General features: G+C 41.9%; 1 long non-coding RNA gene and 2 other non-coding genes across 3 annotated transcripts in view; 2 read left to right on the forward strand and 1 right to left on the reverse strand.

Annotated features, from left to right (window-relative positions):
* Window positions 1–19,738, reverse strand: part of LOC137381200 (uncharacterized) — a 493,787-nt gene that overhangs the window by 37,143 nt on the left and 436,906 nt on the right. The gene's annotated exons all lie outside the window — the stretch shown is intronic.
* Window positions 679–750, forward strand: trnag-ucc (transfer RNA glycine (anticodon UCC)). Its single transcript has one exon. It is a non-coding gene; the product is annotated as a tRNA-Gly (tRNA).
* On the forward strand, window positions 4,868–4,939 carry trnag-acc (transfer RNA glycine (anticodon ACC)). The gene has a single exon. It is a non-coding gene; the product is annotated as a tRNA-Gly (tRNA).

Consider the following 19,738-nt stretch of genomic DNA (forward strand, 5'->3'; position numbering starts at 1 on the left):
GTCCGTGCGGCAGCAAGCACAGAAACAAGAACGGGTGTTGTGTGTTACTGAATATCTATTACCATTGTTAAGTATTAACTTTGTACATCTTGGTTAAGCCTAATAAACTCTCTGACTTGGTCACATAACTTGAGTTTGTACCTTGTCGGTCTATCTTGGTCAGGAATTTAAAGGTGAGAGGGGTTGGGTATTCTCTGCCTCACCTCTGTTCAGGTAACATCTACCTGAAACTTACAGCTCTTGACTGTATGCATACATTGCTGTGTATTTTGTCCTCCTTAAACTTCGAAATTGTGGGCCCGTTAAAAACATTGTTCTTCGTACAGTTTTCTGCGTCACTCCACTGCATAGTTCTGCCCAGTAAGCAAAAAGGATCAGTTCGCTACCAAACTCTAAAATAAAAGCAATATACTGCAGATGCTGGAAATCTGAAATAAAAACAAGAAATGCTGGAAATACTCAGCAGGTCTGGCAGCATCTGTGGAGAGAGAAGCAGAGTTAACGTTTCAGGTGAGTGACCATTGATCAGAATATTTGCAGCACTTTCTGATCTTATTTCAGATTTCCAGCATTCACAGAATTGTGTTTCTGTTCACATCATCGTATTGCTCAGGTGCAAGTTGAAACCATTGTACAGCATTCTATTAATCAAAACGCTGGACCAGCGCGCTGTTGTAAGCGATGGTGGTATAGTGGTGAGCATAGCTGCCTTCCAAGCAGTTGACCTCGGTTCGATTCCCGGCCATCGCAACCTTAAATTGCAGGTTTACTTTATGTTGCAGTATTTGACAAACGAAAAAAATGTCAAAGCTTTGACAGAATTGAAATTGATAAAATATTCTTATCATGCAATCAGATTCATTCTCCCGCTTGATTGGCGTCACCCTGGATCAAGTTTGTTTCCTTCAAGTGTTTCTCCAATTTCCTATTGAAATCATTGATTGTCTCTGCTTCCACCCCACTTGTGGACAGACATTGCAGTTGCAATGTAGCAGGTAAAGCAAAAAGTGCTTCCTCACATTTCCCTGCATCTCTTTCCCAAAACCATCAATCTGTGTCTCCTAGTCCTTGTACCATCAACTAATGGGAACGGGTTATCCTTGTCTAACTTACCTACACCTGCATCCGATCTCCCCTCAATCCACATTGCTGTAAGGAGAACAACCACTTACTTAGATAACACAATCCAGAGCCATCTATCCAAGCTTTTCAATATCAAAAGAATAGTTGTGTTGTAAGTAGTATAGATAGGAGCATAACTTCAAGAGACTTTGATAGATTAACTGATTGTCTCTGCCCAACGCACCAGATTTTCCGTATCACCTGAACACTGCTCACCGCTGTGTAAAGTTTAGAGTATTTTCATGGCTTACATTTATGCAAGAACTGCAATGTTAATGTTGGATTGTGAAGCATGACGGTCATCTTCACTGAACTATGTTAAAATGTCATGTTGAGAGATGTGTCAGTGTGGAAGATGCACGTAGCCATAGGAAAAAAAAGGCAAGTCATGTAGCTGGAGGAGAATCCACAATGTGGGCGCGATGGACCGTGACATATTTTACGTTTGTGACAAATAAGCACAGCTAAAATAATAGGATTAATGATATGCTTTGTACATCAATATATTGAAGTCTGTTTCATCTGTTGCTTGCTTTATTATGAAATGTGTTTTCGAGGCTATACTTTCTTAAAACCTTTGTGTGAGAACAATGGGAGAGACACCAGCACTCCTTGCAGGGAGAGAGAAGAGATAAAGGCAGAATTAAAGAAAAAAATTTTTGGGATCAGCAAAAATGTCACCTTCAGGATCATTGCTAAAATAGAAAGAGTCGGGAAACATCTGTACTGTGTGTAGATTCAACCATTAACTAACTAGTGTCAAACAATGATGTCAACCTGGACCAATTAGGACACTTGGAACAATTCAAAACTAATATGGTAACATCCTTGCACCACAAGAAGGATAAAAGAAAGGGTGTTACAGGACATCGTCAGCACACGTAGAGAGGGGTCAACAGAAGATCGTTGGTACTTAAAAGGAGAAGATAGAATACAGTCGAAAAAACGCAGCAAGGGATGAAGAAGGAGAGAAGTCCGTGTGGCAGCAAGCACAGAAACAAGAACGGGTGTTGTGTGTTACTGAATATCTATTACCATTGTTAAGTATTAACTTTGTACACCTTGGTTAAGCCTAATAAACTCTCTGACCTGGTCACATAACATGAGTTTGTATCTTGTTGGTCTATCTTGGTCAGGAATCTAAAGGTGAGACGGGTTGGGTATTCTCTGCCTTACCTCTCTTCAGGTAACATCTTCCTGAAACTTACAGCTCTTTACTATATGCATACGTTGCTGTGCATTTTGTCCTCCTTAAACTTCGAAATTGTGGGCCCGTTAAAAACATTGTTCTTCGTACAGTTTTCTGCGTCACTCCACTGCATAGTTCTGCCCAGTAAGCAAAAAGGATCAGTTCACTACTAAACTCTAAAATAAAAGCAAAATACTGCAGATGCTGGAACTCTGAAATAAAAACAAGAAATGCTGGAAATACTCAGCATTTCTGGCAGCATCTGTGGAGAGAGAAGCAGAGTTAACGTTTCAGGTGAGTGACCTTTGATCAGAATATTTGCAGCACTTTCTGTTTTTATTGCAGATTTCCAGCATTCACAGTATTGTGTTTTTGTTAACATAAACGTATTGCTCAGGGACAAGTTGAAATCATTGTACAGCATTCTATTAATCAAAACGCTGGACGAATGCCTGATAATAAGCGGTGGTGGTATAGTGGTGAGCGTCGCTGCCTTCCAAGCAGTTTGTTTGATTTCGATTCAACGCCATCACAAACTTAGATTGCAGGTTTACTTTATGTTGCAGTATTTAACAAACAAAAAAAATGTCAAAGCTTTGACAGAATTGAAATTGATAAAATATTCTTAACATCCAATCAGATTCATTCTCCCGCTTGATTGGCGTCACCCTGGAGCAAGTTTGTTTCCTTCAAGTGTTTCTCCAATTTCCTATTGAAATCATTGATTGTCTCTGCTTCCACCACACTTGTGGACAGACATTGCAGTTGCAATGTAGCAGGTAAAGCAAAAAGTGCTTCCTCAAATTTCCCTGCATCTCTTTCCCAAAACCATCAATCTGTGTCTCCTAGTCCTTGTACCATCAACTAATGGGAACGGGTTATCCTTGTCTAATTTACCGACACCTGCATCAGATCTCCCCTCAATCCACATTGCTGTAAGGAGAACAACCACTTACTTAGATAACACAATCCAGAGCCATCTATCCAAGCTTTTCAATAACAAAAGAATAGTTGTGTTGTAAGTAGTATAGATAGGAGCATAACATCAAGAGACTTTGATAGATTAACTGATTGTCTCTGCCCAACGCACCAGATTTTCTGTATCACCTGAACACTGCTCACCGCTGTGTAATGTTTACAGTATTTTCATGGCTTACATTTATGCAAGAACTGCACTGTCAAGGTTGGATTGTGAAGCATGACGTTCATCTTCACTGAACTATGTTAAAATGTCATGTTGAGAGATGTGTCAGTGTGGAAGATGCACGTAGCCATAGGGATTAAAAAGGCAAGTCATGCAGCTGGAGGAGAATCCACAATGTGGGGGCGATGGCCCGTGACATATTTTACGTTTGTGACAAATACAGACAGCTAAAATAATAGGATTAATGATGTGCTTTGAACATCAATATATTGAAGTCTGTTTGATCTGTTGCTTGCTTTATTATGGAATGTGTTTTCGAGGCTATACTTTCTTAAAACCTTTGTGTGAGAACAATGGGAGAGACACCAGCACTCCTTGCAGGGAGAGAGAAGAGATAAAGGCAGAATTAAAGAAAAAAATGTCTGGGATCAGCAAGAATGTAACCTTCAGGATCATTGCTAAAATAGAAAGAGACGGGAAACATCTGTAATGTGTGTCGATTCAACCATTAACTAACTAGTGTCAAACAATGATGTCAACCTGGACCAATTAGGACACATGAAACAATACAAAACTAATATGGTAACATCCTTGCACCACAAGAAGGATAAAAGAAAGGGTGTTACAGGACATCGTCAGCACACGTAGAGAGGGGTCAACAGAACATCGTTAGCACTTAGAAGGAGAAGATAGAATACAGTTAAGAAAACACAGCAAGAGAAGAAGAAGGAGAGAAGTCCGTGCGGCAGCAAGCACAGAAACAAGAACAGGTGTTGTGTTTTACTGCATATCTATTGCCTTGTTAAATATTAACCTTGTGCATCTTTGTTAAACCTAATAAACTCTCTGACTTGGTCACATAACTTGAGTTTTTACCTTGTAGGTCTATCGTGGTCAGGAATCTAAAGGTGAGACGGGTTGGGTATTCTCTGTCTCACCTCTGTTCAGGTAACATCTACCTGAAACTTACAGCTCTTTACTATATGCATACATTGCTGTGTATTTTGTCCTCCTTAAACTTCGAACTTGTGGGCCCGTTAAAAACATTGTTCTTCGTACAGTTTTCTGCGTCACTCACTACATAGTTATACCCAGTAAGCAAAAAGGATCAGTTCGCTACTAAACTCTAAAATAAAAGCGAAATACTGCGGATGCTGGAAATCTGAAATAAAAACAAGAAATGCTGGAAATACTCAGCATTTCTGGCAGCATCTGTGGAGAGAGAAGCAGAGTTAACGTTTCAGGTGAGTGACCTTTGATCAGAATATTTGCAGCACTTTCTGATTTTATTTCAGATTTCCAGCATTCACAGCATTGTGTTTTTGTTAACATAATCGTATTGCTCAGGTGCAAGTTGAAACCATTGTACAGTATTCTATTAATCAAAACGCTGGACCTACACAGCCCAGTTAGCGATGGTGGTATAGTAGTGAGCATAGCTGCCTACCAAGCAATTGACCTGGGTTCGATTCCCAGCCATCGCGATCTTAAATTGTGGTTTATTTTTCTGTTGCAGTATTTTACAAACGAAAAAAATGGCAAAGCTTTGACAGAATTGAACTTGATAAAATATTCTTATCATCCAATCAGATTCATTCTCCCGCTTGATTGGCTTCGCCCTGGAGCAAGTTTTTTTCCTTCAAGTGTTTCTCCAATTTCCTATTGAAATCATTGATTGTCTCTGCTTCCACCACACTTGTGGACAGACAGTTGTAGCAGGTAAAGCAAAAAGTGCTTCCTCACATTTCCCTGCATCTCTTTCCCAAAATCTTGTGCATCTTAGTTAAACCTAATAAACTCTCTGACTTGGTCACAGAACCTGAGTTTGTATCTTGTAGGTCCATCTTGGTTAAGAATCGAAAGGTGAGGCGGGTTGGGTATTCTCTGTCTCACCTCTGTTCAGGTAACATCTACCTGAAACTTACAAATCTTTACTATTTGCATACATTGCTGTGTATTTTGTCATCCTCAAACTTCGACATTGTCGGCCCTATCGAAGTAATTTTCTTCATCCAGTTTTCTGCGTCACCCCACTGCACAGTTCTGCCCAATCAGCAGAAAGGATCAGTTCACTACTAATCTCTAAAATAAAAGCAAAATACTGCGGATGCTGGAAATACTCAGCAGGTCTGGCAGCATCTTTAGAATTAGAATTATAATTAGAACATTACAGCGCAGTACAGGCCCTTCGGCCCTCGATGTTGCGCCGACCTGTGAAACCATCTGACCTACACTATTCCATTTTCATCCATATGTCTATCCAATGTCCACTTAAATGCCCTTAAAGTTGGCGAATCTACTACTGCTGCAGGCAGGGCGTTCCACGCCCTTACTACTCTCTGAGTAAAGAAACTACCTCTCACATCTGTCCTATATCTATCACCCCTCAACTTGAAGCTATGTCCCCTCGTGTTTGCCATCACCATCCGAGGAAAAAGACGCTCACTATCCACCCTATCTAACCCTCTGATTATCTTATATGTCTCTATTAAGTCACCTCTCCTCCTCCTTCTCTCCAACGAAAACAACCTCAAGTCCCTCAGCCTTTCCTCGTAAGACCTTCCCTCCATACCAGGCAACATCCCAGTAAATCTCCTCTGCACCCTTTCATAGCTTCCACATCCTTCCTATAATGCGGTGACCAGAACTGCACGCAATACTCCAGGTGCGGTCTCACCAGAGTTTTGTACAGCTGCAGCATGACCTCGTGGCTCCGAAACTCGACCCCCCTACTAATAAAAGCTAACACACCATATGCCTTCTTAACAGCCCTATTAACCTGGTTAGCAACCTTCAGGGATTTATGCACCTGGACACCAAGATCTCTCTGTTCATCTACACTACCAAGAATCTTCCCATTAACCCAGTACTCTGCATTCCTGTTACTCCTTCCAAAGTGAATCACCTCACACTTTTCCGCATTAAGCTCCATTTGCCATCTCTCAGCCCAGCTCTGCAGCCTATCTATGTCTCTCTGTACCCTACAACATCCTTCGGCACTATCCACAACTCCACCGACCTTCGTGTCATCTGCAAATTTACTAACCCACCCTTCTACACCCTCTTCCAGGTCATTTATAAAAATGACAAACAGCAGTGGCCCCAAAACAGATCCTTGCGGTACACCACTAGTAACTAAACTCCAGGATGAACATTTGCCATCAACCACCACCCTCTGTCTTCTTTCAGCTCGCCAATTTCTGATCCAAAGCTCTAAATCACCTTCAACCCCATACTTCCGTATTTTCTTCAATAGCCTACCGTGGGGAACCTTATCAAACGCCTTACTGAAATCCATATACACCACATCCACGGCTTTACCCTCATCCACCTGTTTGGTCACCTTCTCGAAAAACTCAATAAGGTTTGTGAGGCACGACCTACCCGTCACAAAACCGTGCTGACTATCTCTAATGAACTTATTCTTTTCAAGATGATTATGAATCCTGTCTCTTATAACCATTTCCAACATTTTACCCACAACCGAAGTAAGGCTCACAGGTCTCTAATTACCAGGGCTGTCTCTACTCCTCTTCCTGAACAAGGGGACAACATTTGCAATCCTCCAGTCTTCCGGCACTATTCCTGTCGACAATGACGACATAAGATGAAGGACAAAGGCTCTGCAATCTCCTCCCTAGCTTCCCAGAGAATCCTAGGATAAATCCCATCTGGCCCAGGGGACTTATCTATTTTCACACTTTCCAAAATTGCTAACACCTCCTCCTTGTGAACCTCAATCCCATCTAGCCTAGTAGCCTGAATCTCAGTATTCTCAACAACATTTTCTTTCTCTACTGTAAATACTGACGCAAAATATTCATTTAACACTTCCTATCTCCTCTGATTCCACACACAACTTCCCACTACTATCCTTGATTGGCCCTAATCTAACTCTAGTCATTCTTTTTTTCCTGATATACCGATAGAAAGCCTTAGGGTTTTCCCTGATCCGATCCACCAATGACTTCTCGTGTCCTCTCCTTGCTCTTCTGAGCTCTCCCTTTAGATCCTTCCTGGCTCGCTTGTAGCTCTCAAGCGCCCTAACTGAGCCTTCACGTCTCATCCTAACATAAGCCTTCTTCTTCCTCTTGACAAGCGCTTCAACTTTGATTAATGATTAGAGATACAGCACTGAAACAGGCCCTTCGGCCCACCGAGTCTGTGCCGAACATCAACCACCCATTTTATACTAATCCTGCACTAATCCCATATTCCCAACAAACATCCCCACCTATCCCTATATTTCCCTACCACCTACCTATACTAGTGACAATTTATAATGGCCAATTTACCTATCAACCTGCAAGTCTTTTGGCTTGTGGGAGGAAACCGGAGCACCCGGAGAAAACCCACGCAGACACAGGGAGAACTTGCAAACTCCACACAGGCAGTACCCGGAATCGAACCCGGGTCCCTGGAGCTGTGAGGCTGCGGTGCTAACGTCTTTAGTAAACCACGGCTCCCTCGCACGACAACTTCCTCCCTGCCTCACAGGTACATACTTATCAAGGACACGCAGTAGCTGCTCCTTGAATAAGCTCCACATTTCGATTGTTCCCAACCCCTGCAGTTTCCTTCCCCATCCTGCGCATCCTAAATCTTGCCTAATCGCATTATAATTTCCTTTCCCCCAGTTATAATTCTTGCCCTGCGGTATATACCTGTCCCTGCCCATCGGTAAGGTAAACCTAACCGAATTGTGATCACTATCACCAACGTGCTCACCTACATCTAAATCTAACACCTGGCCGGGTTCATTTCCCAGTACCAAATCCAATGTGGCATCGCCCCTGGTTGGCCTGTCTACATACTGTGTCAGAAAACCCTCCTGCACACACTGGACAAAAACTGACCCATCTAAAGTACTCGAACTATAGTATTTCCAGTCGATACTTGGAAAGTTAAAGTCCCCCATAACAACTACCCTGTTACTCTCACCCCTGTCGAGAATCATCTTCGCTATCCTTTCCTCTACATCTCTGGAACTATTCGGAGGTCTATAAAAGACTCCCAACAGGGTAACCTCACCTCTCCTGTTTCTAACCTCAGCCCATACTACCTCAGTAGACGAGTCCTCAAACGTCCTTTCTGTCGCTGTAATACTCTCCTTGCTTAACAATGCCACACCCTCCCCCCCCCCCTCTTTTACCATCTCCTCTGTTCTTACTGAAACATCTAAATCCCGGAATCTGCAAAATCCATTCCTGCCCCTGCTCTACCCATGTCTCCGAAATGGCCACTACATCGAGATGCCAGGTACCAACCCATGCTGCATGTGGAGATAGAAGCAGAGTTAACGTTTCAGATCTGTGACCCGACTTCAGAACGAGCAAATATTAGAATTGTAAAAGGTTATAAGCAAGTAAAGTGGGTGTGGGGCAAGAGATAACAAAGGAGAAGGTGTAAATAAGACAAGGTCTCAGAATAACCTCCTATCCTTTAACCAACTACCATCTCAAGATGCCAGTGTCAATTTTTAACATGCATTTCTATTCTCCATATAAGTCTGTTATTCACTACTTGATCGAATGCCTTTGGAAGAGCATATATCCAATAATTACTGTACTACCTTCAGTAACTTCAACCACAAGAATTCAATCAGGTTAGTCGCACATGATTCGCCCTTAGCAAATCCGTACTGGTTGTCCTTTATTAATTCACCAATGTTGTCAAAAATAATGGTCTTGGTTACCAGAATTTTCCTTCTCCTTTCCAGAACAGGAGTGTAATCCTTCAGTCACCTGGCACACCTTCCATATTGAAAGATTTTGCTCAGAGCTTCTGGTATCTCCCTCAGTAATATGGGATACTTCCTTTCTGGACTTATTAACTTAAAGAGATGTCTACCTATCCAGAACGTTTTTATCTTATCCAATAACTCTGCACTCCTCCCATATCGGGATATTAACTTCACCCCTTTCTTTTGTGAACATACATATAACACACCATTTCGTTAACAAAAACAAGAAATGCTGGAACCACTCAGCAGGGCTTGCAGCATCTGTGGAAAGAGAAGCAGAGTTAACGTTTCGGGTCAGTGACCCTTCATCGGAACGTTCACTCTGCTTCTCTTTCCACAGATGCTGCCAGACCTGCTGAGTGGTTCCAGCATTTCTTATTTTTATTTCAGATTTCCAGCATCTGCAGTATTTTGCTTTTATATTATTACACCATTTCATTAAATTTCCCATCACATGAGCGTTTCTTTCTTTACCCATAAACAAAGCACAATTTTTTGCACTGTCATTTGAATTTTTGTTTGTTTATTAATGATTTTTGGTTTCCTTTGTTTTTACCCTTTAATATTTTCTCATACGGTCTCTTATAAACTTGTTTCGCTTCCCACCTGCACTCTCGCTATTCTGTCTGGTTGGAATCATGGTGATAGGGTGGATATGGGATGTTTTGTACAAATCACTGTCATCATTATTTCAATGATTGGCGCTGCAAACAAACTTTGAAATATATTGATCAAAAGCAAATTAATGGTAACGTGTGTGACACTGAGACTGGAAGATGGTCGGAATAAAGCGGAGGAAGGGGTGAGGGGGCGGCTCCTGACCAGGCCAAACGGATCTCGTAGAAAAATAAAAGTGAGTCCGAGTGTTTGAGGGATGAAAGTTAAACATCTGATAGCCTCTGCTTAATGTCATCAGAATGAATCTCTTAGTGACTGAAAATATATCTGAATGGCCTTGTCCTGCGAATCTGCAGAGAGTCCAACAGGTAAAAGTGGTTCAGTGAGAAATACAGTATTTGTTCATAATCTGGCCCTGTTTTGAGATTGGAAATAATAGAGAGGTCGTCTCTGGTACAATATGTCAACGAGAGACTAGTTTACATTTTTCTATCTTGAATAAGTCTTTACCCAAATAGAACAGGATCTCTGTCAATGTGTTACATTATATAAATGTCACAGGCCACTTCCCCTCCCTATTCTATCGCCCTGCTCTCGATCTCCTCCCTATCCAGTTCATTATTATTGCTGATCATTATATTGGCCTATTTATTCTCTCCATCTCAGACAGTCCCTTGCGATCAAGGATGACTTTTTTCCACTCCAGTTTGATGGGTTCTGAAATGGCTGATAAGTCCAATTCATGATCTGCAGACACTGTCACATCAGGGACAGGTGGTGCTGGAAGGGTCAGGTAAATGACTGCATCGGAGGTGTGGGTGCTGCCTTCGCTGCCTTCGCTGCCTTGACTTCGCCTTTGCATGTTCCTGACAAATATCCCTGAAGAGTACAATGTCTTGCCAAATGAGGGATCATTTGAGGACATCTCTAAAGTGATTCTACGTTCCTCCTGGGGTTCTCCTACCATGACCAAGTTCTGAGTAGAACAGCTGCTTCGGGATATTGGATTTACAGGTTCCTGGAGAGTCGCCTATTCATGGTAAGTGAAAGACTAACACTGACTGTCTGAACACATGTCAGTTGCTCTCTGAGAGTGAGAGGCACTGGAACACTTTCCCTCACATAATGTCCCAGATACAGTAAGGAAAGATGGAGTGGACAAGCCTCTGTCTTTCTCCAGTACTGAATTATGGTGAGTTGGATGTTTCGTCAGTCCCGAACTGCCCTTGTTGGGTGAGTAGGCAACGGAATCCAGATCAGTTCCCGTCCCTGTGTGACTGTCACTCCTACCGTCCTGTGTGTGCAGGATTAACCCTGAGTCCCTCTACCCAGCTCTGTCTGCTATATCTGGAAAAATGCTGAACCTTTCACTTGTTGATCTGCTCAAACCGAGTTCAAGACCCAAGTAGTGAACAGAATGTCTCACTAATTGTTTGAATAATACGATGATTGAACAGCAGGTGATGATCGACTCAGCCAAAGTTTGGAAAAATTCCTGTCCATAAATCTTTCAAAAGGGAGTGTGAGAACCTCCTGGCTCCGACTGTTTAAGGGATACAGGGCTAGGCATCGGCAACTAACCCCAGAGGATCACAGTAAAGACTGTGTGCATGAGGACATTTAACAACCGGGAGCTGAAACTCTGGGACGGGCTCTATTGTCACTGTGATTGTGTGTCCGATATAATCGCGGCAACCCCGTGTCTCTCTTGTTTAGAATGAAACGATGAAGATCGCCATTCGGTATTACTCACATTGACCGCGGGTTTCACTCCGGTTAGACCAACCTTTGCTGACTGAAATTAATTCTACAAGGTCCCACCAAACACACCAGCTACCTCCTTCCTCCCATGTTTCTGTCGGATTGTTTTGAGAGGAGGGTCTCAATAATAACAAACACCGTGCAGGGACAGACGGCAATTTGAACATCTAAATGGGATCAGCTCCCGGCTTTCTCGGTTATAGATTCCCTCCACCCCTCCCCACCCTCCCTCCACCCAGACCCCATGTTCAGTTTCATTGTTCAGACATTGATGAGGGTGAAATGGGCAAAGTTCCCATAAATAAAAGCAAAATACTGCGGATGCTGGAAATCTGAAATAAAAACAAGAAATGCTGGAACCACTCAGCAGGTCTGGCAGCATCTGTGGAAAGAGAAGCAGAGTTAACGTTTCGGGTCAGTGACCAAAGTTCCCATTGAGTTTTGATGCTGAATTGTTGCAGAGATCGGCACATGCGCGATATAACCCAGCCCACTATGACGTCATCATCAGGCGAAGACGGCATGCGCACCCCTCCCACAGCTCTGCCTGTGAGCTCCATTCAGCCAGTGAGCGGAAGATTGTTTAGATCAGTGGCGAAAGGAAACATCTGGTTCCTGGGGTCAGTGAACAAACAGCATCTGCTTGCTGCAGCATCACCAGGTTTGGGAGCTTGTGCGGAGATTAGCATTGAATTTTGGGGAAGCTGAGCTGTAATCGGGGACTGTTTGCAATGTGCACTGTGGAGCGGAAACTGGTCTCAGAACATGGAGTGAGCAGTGGGGAAGGGAGACGTCACTGCTTCATCGGGTAGTCCGATTCATGGAGCGGTGAGGGGCATGGGTTGTTTCTGAATATCACAAACTGTTGCACAGCCGCTGGAAACAGGTGGGAAGCAGAAGCAGAGTGCAACAGGAGACAGACACTGTTTAAGTTGCTGGTTTTCCGTTTCCGATTGTTCATAATGATTATTATTGAAAAGATTGCATTGATCACTTTTGCATCATGTCAGTTCATTGTCAGGGGTGTGGGAACCAGCTGCAGGTATTAGAGAGGGATACCGAGATGTACACAACACTGGGCGAGACTGATAACACAACAGTAGGGAATAATAGGCTATCAGGTGGGGTCAGAATAAGGGAGAAAGTAATACAGTCTGAATCAGGGTACATGTCTGTGAACACACGGAGTGTGGTTAATAAGACTGGTGAGGTACAGGCGGAGATTGTCATGTGGAAATAAGATGAAAAATAGGCTCTAACAGAGACCTGGCTCAAAGAAGGACAGGACTGGGTGTTAAATATTCCTGGATACAAGGTGTTCAGGGAAAACATGAAAGGGAATAAAGTGGGAGGGATGTCAGTTTTGATTAAGGAGAGTATTTCAGTGCTGGAGAAAAAGGATGTCCCAGAGGGGTCGAGGACAGAATCAATTTAGCTAGAACCAAGGAACAAAAAAGCTGCAGTTACATTGCTCGGTGTTGTCTATAGGCCACCAGCTAGTGGGTAGGACATGGAAAAACAAATTTTCAAGGAAATTACAGCACGGTGCAAAAATTGTAGGGTAGTTATAATGGGAGAGTTTAATTATCCAAACATAGACTGGGATAATCGTAGTGTCAAGGGCAGTGAGGGGCAAGAGTTCCGAGAGTATGTTCAGGAAAATTTTCTACAACAGTATGTTGCTCGTCCAATGGAAAGGAGGCACTGCTGGACCTGGTTCTTAGGAATGAGGTGGGCCAAGTGGATCAAGTATCATTAGGAGTGCATTTAAGGGATAGTGATCATTGTCTCATAAGGTTTAGGTTGACTATGGAAAAGGACAAAGAGCAATCCAAGGTAAGAATAATTAACTGGGGGAAAGTCAACTTCAATGGGGTAAGGATGGAGCTGGGTCGAATAAATTGGAGTCAAATGCTGGCAGTAAAACTGGTAGATGTACATTGGGTTACCTTCAAAGAAGAGATAGTTCGGGCACAGTCGACATATGTTCCCTTGAAGTGGAAAATTAAAACAAACAAACCCAGAACTCATTGGATGGCAAAAGAAGTAGAGATTAAGATAAAGAAGAAAAAGTGTGCTTCTCAGAGATGCCAGGTAGGAAATATTAGTATGAACCAGGCTGAATATAGAAGGTCCAGAGGGGAAGTGAAAAAACAAATAGGAGAAGCAATGAGAGAACATGAAATGAGATTGCCAGCGAGCATTAAAGGAAATCCCAACGTTTTCTAAAAGCATATAAATAGAAAAAAAGGTGGTAAATGGAGGAGTGCGGCCGATTAGGGACCAAAACGTGGATTTACTCATGGAAGCAGAGGGCATTGCTGAGGTATAAAAGGAATACTTTGCATCTGTCTTTGGCTGGGTTGCATCTTCTTCCTTGGTAATGTTGAAAGAGGAGGTAAGTCAGATATTAAAGGGTTTTAAAATTGATAAAGAAGAAATGTTAGATAGTCTGTCTGTACTTAAAGTGGATAAAGCACCAGAGCCAGATGAGATGCATCTAAGGAAACTGAGGGAAGTGAGGGTGGAAATCACAGAGGATCTGGCCATAATTTTTCACTCTTCCTTAGACTCGGAGGTGGTGCTAAAGGACTACCGAATTGCTTGTTCAAAAAAGGGTGTAAATATAAACCCATCAACTCCAGGCCTGTTCGTTTAAATTCAGTGTTGGCAAAAGATCGAGAAAAAATTATTAGGGGCAAAATCAATAGTCACAGGGACTATTAAAGCAGAGAAGGCTGAGGAGGGACCTGATTGAGGGAAACAAAATTCTGAGGAGCATAGATAGGATAGATTTTCTTTCCCCTTGAGCAGAGATGTCAATAGCCAGGGGACATCGATTTAAGGTGAGGAACAGGAGGTTTAAGGGGCTTTGAGGAAAAATATTATCACCCAGAAGATGGTTGGATATTGGATCACACTGCCTGAAGAGATGGTGGAGGCAGAAACCCTCACAACATTCAAGAAGTATTTGGATGAACATTTGAACTGCCATAGCATACAGGGATACTGGCCAAGTGCTGGAAAATGGGATTAGAATACTTAAGTACTTGATGGCCAGCATGTACATGATGGGCCGAAGGGCCTAGTTATGTGCTGTAGAACTCTATGACTCTAAATGTGAGTTAATTAAGGAAAAGCAGCATGGGTTTCTTCAGGGAAGATCATGTTTAAGCAAATTGCTGAAGTCTTTTGAGGATGTAACAAAGAGGGTTGATGAGGGCAATGCTTTTGATGTGGTGTACATGGACTTTCAAAAGGCGTTTGATACAGTGCCACACAACAGACTTGTGAGCAAACTTGTAGTTCGTGCAATAAAGTGGTCGGTCGCAACGAGATACGAAACAACCTGAGTTACAGGAAAGAAAGAGCAGTGGTTAATGGATGTTTTTTGGCTGGAGGAAGGTTGTGATGGAGTTCCCCCAGGGATCAGTGTTTGGACCCTTGCTTTTCCTGATATAGGTTAATCTCCTAGACCTTGGTGCACAATTTCAAAGTATGCAGATGATACGAAACTTGGAAGCATTGTGAAATGTGAGGTGGATAGTGTAGAACTTCAAAAGGACATAGACAAGTTGGTGGAATGGACAGACAGGTGGCAGATGAAGTTCAATGCAAAGAAATTGAGGTGATTCATTTTGGTAGTAAGAACATGGAGGAATTGTATAGAATAAAGGATACAATTCTAAAGGGGGTGCAGGAGCAAAGGGACTGAGGTGTGTATGTGCATACGTCATTGAAAGTGCAGGACAGGTTGAGAGTGTGTTTAATAAAACATACAGCATCCGAGGCTTCATTCACTGTGGAATAAAGTACAAGAGCAAGGAAGTTATGTTGAACTTCTGTAAGACACTAATTCAGCCTCAGCTGGAGTATGATGTCCAATTCTGGGCACCTCACATGAGGAAAGTCCTGAGGGCATCAGAGAGAGTACAGAGAAACTTTGCAAGTATGGTTCCAGGGATGAGGAATTTCAGTTATGAAGATAGATTGGAGAAGTTAGGACTGTTTGACTTGGGGAAGAGAAGACTGAGAGGTGATCTGATAGAGGTATTCAAAATCATGAGGGGTCTGGGTAGAGTAGATAGAGAATAACAATTCCCACTCATGAGAGGATCGAGAACGAGAGGGCACAAATTTAAAGTATTTGATAAGAGTAGCAAAAGGTACATGAGGAAAATCTTTTTTATGCAGCGAGTGGTTACGGTCTGGAATGCATTGCCTGAGAATTTGGTGGAGGCAGGTTTGACTGAAGTATTCAAAAGGGAATTAGACAGTTGTATGAAAGGGAAGAATTTGCAGGGTCATATAGAGAAGGCAGGTGAATGGAACTGAGGGGGTTGCTCTTTCAGAGAACCGGTGCAAACACGATGGGCCAAATGGCCTCCTTCTGCACTTTAATGATTCTGTGATTCTTCTCACTGACCTTTCTACAAGTATAAGAATTACTTTTTCTTCCTGCAGGCAAACATTTGAAGGAACCAGAATGAAAGTCCTGACTCCTGGACACAAGGAAAAGAGCAGCCAGCTTGTTCCAACACACAGTGGGTAGAGACAGTATCACTCACACAGCACAGTGACACAGCCAGCTCATCATTTCCACTGCAACAAACAAAAGAAGTAGTCAGACCCACACTGATCCCAGGATCAAGAGACACATTTTCAATCCAACAGTCAAGCAGAGCAGGAGAGTTTGAAGTTGTTTCTCTTTCACTGCAGCTGACTGGTAGATACATCAAACCCAGTCTAAAAACACACTCATTATCAGATTTAAATACACTGTGTCAATTTCACTACATTTCAAATAAGATATCTTAACTAGAACAGGCAAAATTTACCTGATTGAAAGCTAGAAAATAAGTCCTAATATGTACCTCACAATATGAACTGAGCTACACATTACAAACAAATCCAAACATTTCAATATGGGTCAGACAGAAACATACAGTATTCATTCTATTTTTTTTACAATACAGAGAAATTTGACTGTACATATCAGGTCATGTATCAGATTGAAAAATTAACACTCACAATTAATTTGGCAGAGCTATGAATTGGATACCAATTCAAAACTCATGTACAAGAATTGAATAAAACAGGCAGCTATGAAATAGTTAATCCATATTTTAAATTAAACACAAGGGACAAATATTGATACACAAAAATATGAAACAGTAGCCAACAGAATGCTTGAGGTACATATTAAGTACAGGATACAGTAGGATCACACAGACACGTACAACACAGAGACACATAGATGCAAATTGAATCTGACATTGAAACAGGGTACCAGAGCTTAATGGATGGAGAATGAATCACATATACAGACACAGTACCCATAACTTACATGTACTGAATGGGTCCAACATGCATACACAGTACGGATGCTGGCTGATACAGAATTAATCTCACACTTGCACAATCCCCCAGAGGCAGATACATAAGGAATGAATTGCAAACACACATTCTGTATTAGAGACTATCAAATTCAGAATGAACCGACATTGACACACAGGACCAGGGATTTAAAGATACAGAATGTGGTCCACAATCATGTCAAGTAAGAGAAGAGCTTAAGAACATAACAAATCTGACCAAGAGTAGGCCATTTGGCCTCTCCACCCTACTCTGCCATTTAATATGATCATGGCTGATCTGATTGTGCTGAACTTCACTTTCCTGGCTGTCCCAATAACCCTTTACTGCCTTGTAGATCAAATGTCTATCTGTCTGTCTATCTATCTATCTATCTATCTATCTATCTATCTATCTATCTATCTATCTATCTATCTATCTGTCAGCCTGTCTGTCTGTCTATCTATCTATCTATCTCTCGATCCTTCTATCTATCTATCTATCTGTCACAGACAACTATATAATGCATCCCACACTCACTTACATGACGTGAAACAGATGGACACAGTACAAATCTGATTCACATAGAGTAGGAATGCCTAAAAAACACTGTGTCCACAATGCCATTCAATAATATTTCCTAACAGGTACAGAATGAATGCCACACTCACAAACTCTACCAGTCACAGAAAAAACACAGAATAAGCAACACATTCACAAACAATACCAGAGACACAGAGATATTGAATGAATCACATTCTCACTGTCAGTTGCGGAGACGGATGAAAAATGAATTAATCCACACTCACATTCAGTTTGAGAGACTGATGGATACAGAAGTACATTCACACTCACAGGCAGTACCAGAAACTGACATACACCACATTCATCCCACCTCATACAGAGTACCAGAGGCTGATATGATGAACTGGAAGCAGACATAGTCACATAACAGAAAATAAATGTTACAGAATAATGTACTCATTTACATACGTTAAACTCACATAGTGATGGCGGTATAGTGCTGAGAATATCTGCTTTCCAAGCAGTTGACATGAGTTCTCTACTGCAGGTCAGACCTCAATTCTGGTGTCATGCAGCTTCATTTTATAACTTAAAAATGATCAATGTGATTTCCAAATTAAAACTTACAAAAGACTCTCATCATCCATGTGCATCTCCCACAATGCTGAACTTCAATTTGTTTTCAATGAAATTTAAGTTAAAGAAGACATGTCCTTTAAACTAATAAATGAGTTCACAGTCAGAAACAAGAGTGTGCTGATCTTTGTTAAATAATAATAAAAAGGGAGATAGGTAAAGTTCAGTTCACAAACGGTGCTCTGGGTAAAGATTGAACCCACACTCAGATAACAGAGAATGAAATAAAATGAGGTAAACTCACACTCACAGACCAGGAACTGACGGGGACAGAGTACAAGCTGCACACAGACAAAATACAAAAAAAACACAGTTTTAAAACTGAACAAGTCAATGCAATTTATAAAATGATTCTCACCATCCATGTACGTCTCCCGGAAATTTATCTTTTTTTTTTGAATAACTATAGATTTGAAATAGCCTTTAAACTGATCAGTTTTCAGTCTGAAACTAATAGTAAACATAAAGTTATTTACAGCACCGAAGGAGGCTATTTGGCCCATCGAGTCCATGACAGCTCTCCACAGTGCAATCCAGTCACACTCACTCCACCGCTCGATCCCTGTCGCTCTGCAAGTTTAATTCCTTCAAATGCTGTGTCAATAATCTCTTGAAGTAATTGATTGTCTCTAGTACAGCACCCTTGTGGGAAGTGAGTTCCAGATCATCACCACTCACTCAGTGTTCGCCCGAAATCTCCTGCCCGAAATCCTCAATTTCTGTCACTATGTCCTTTTACAATGAGCTAATGGGAAGTATTTTTCCTTGTCTCACTTGTCATGACGTTTCACACTTGTTGTAAATCTCCCTTCAGTCAGCTCGTCCACTGATCTTGCCTGTCACCTATCCACCAATATCCCTGACTTTCTGACTCCCCCTGCTACTGTCTCTTGAACTGTTTCAATGTTGTTGATTCAATGGAGAACAAACACATCTCTACTGACTTCACACATTCTGATAAATCTCCTCTGTATCCTGAAATGAGCAGAACTGGACGCAATACTCCACGACAACACCGTCACTGTGGTTATTTTACACATCCGTATTTCTTGTTTAGAAAGAACCAGCGCACTCGAATGGAACACGAAGCCGGTGCTCTTATTTTAAACATTCAGAAACAAGGAGTATGGAATTCAAACCCACGCATGCAGATCACAACAGATCAGCAGTTCATCGTTTTAATCACTCGGCCACCTTGTATTCTGTGAGTAAGCTGAAGTGCGGAGGAATGTACCGTGCAGAATGAAAAAGGTGACGGGCTGGTGCCAACAGAACTGAAACAGTTGAAGAGACAGTAACAGAGGGAGTGAGAAAGTCAGGGATACCGGTGGATAGGTGACAGGCAAAAGCAATGGACTGAGCTGACAGCGGCGAAATATTGTGGCTTCGCCGAGCACTAAATTTGATTGGGTATCTAAAGTAACCAATCAGATAAATACAGAACCTCAAGAATTGACATCATTGTAAACCAGCCAATCACGAACATGGTTTTCACCCATCCTTCATTAACATCGAGCTCTGGTGATGTGTATAAAATGCGAATTCCGACCTTTAAGAGCCACCCACAACGTCTCTCAAAAAGCTACAACATTATCTCTATAATATCAATTTGTTTTGATATTTTTAGCAAGCATTTTCTAACTGC

The sequence above is a fragment of the Heterodontus francisci genome, chromosome 21 (genome assembly GCF_036365525.1).
Source record: "Heterodontus francisci isolate sHetFra1 chromosome 21, sHetFra1.hap1, whole genome shotgun sequence".
Taxonomy (NCBI): Eukaryota; Metazoa; Chordata; class Chondrichthyes; order Heterodontiformes; family Heterodontidae; genus Heterodontus; species Heterodontus francisci.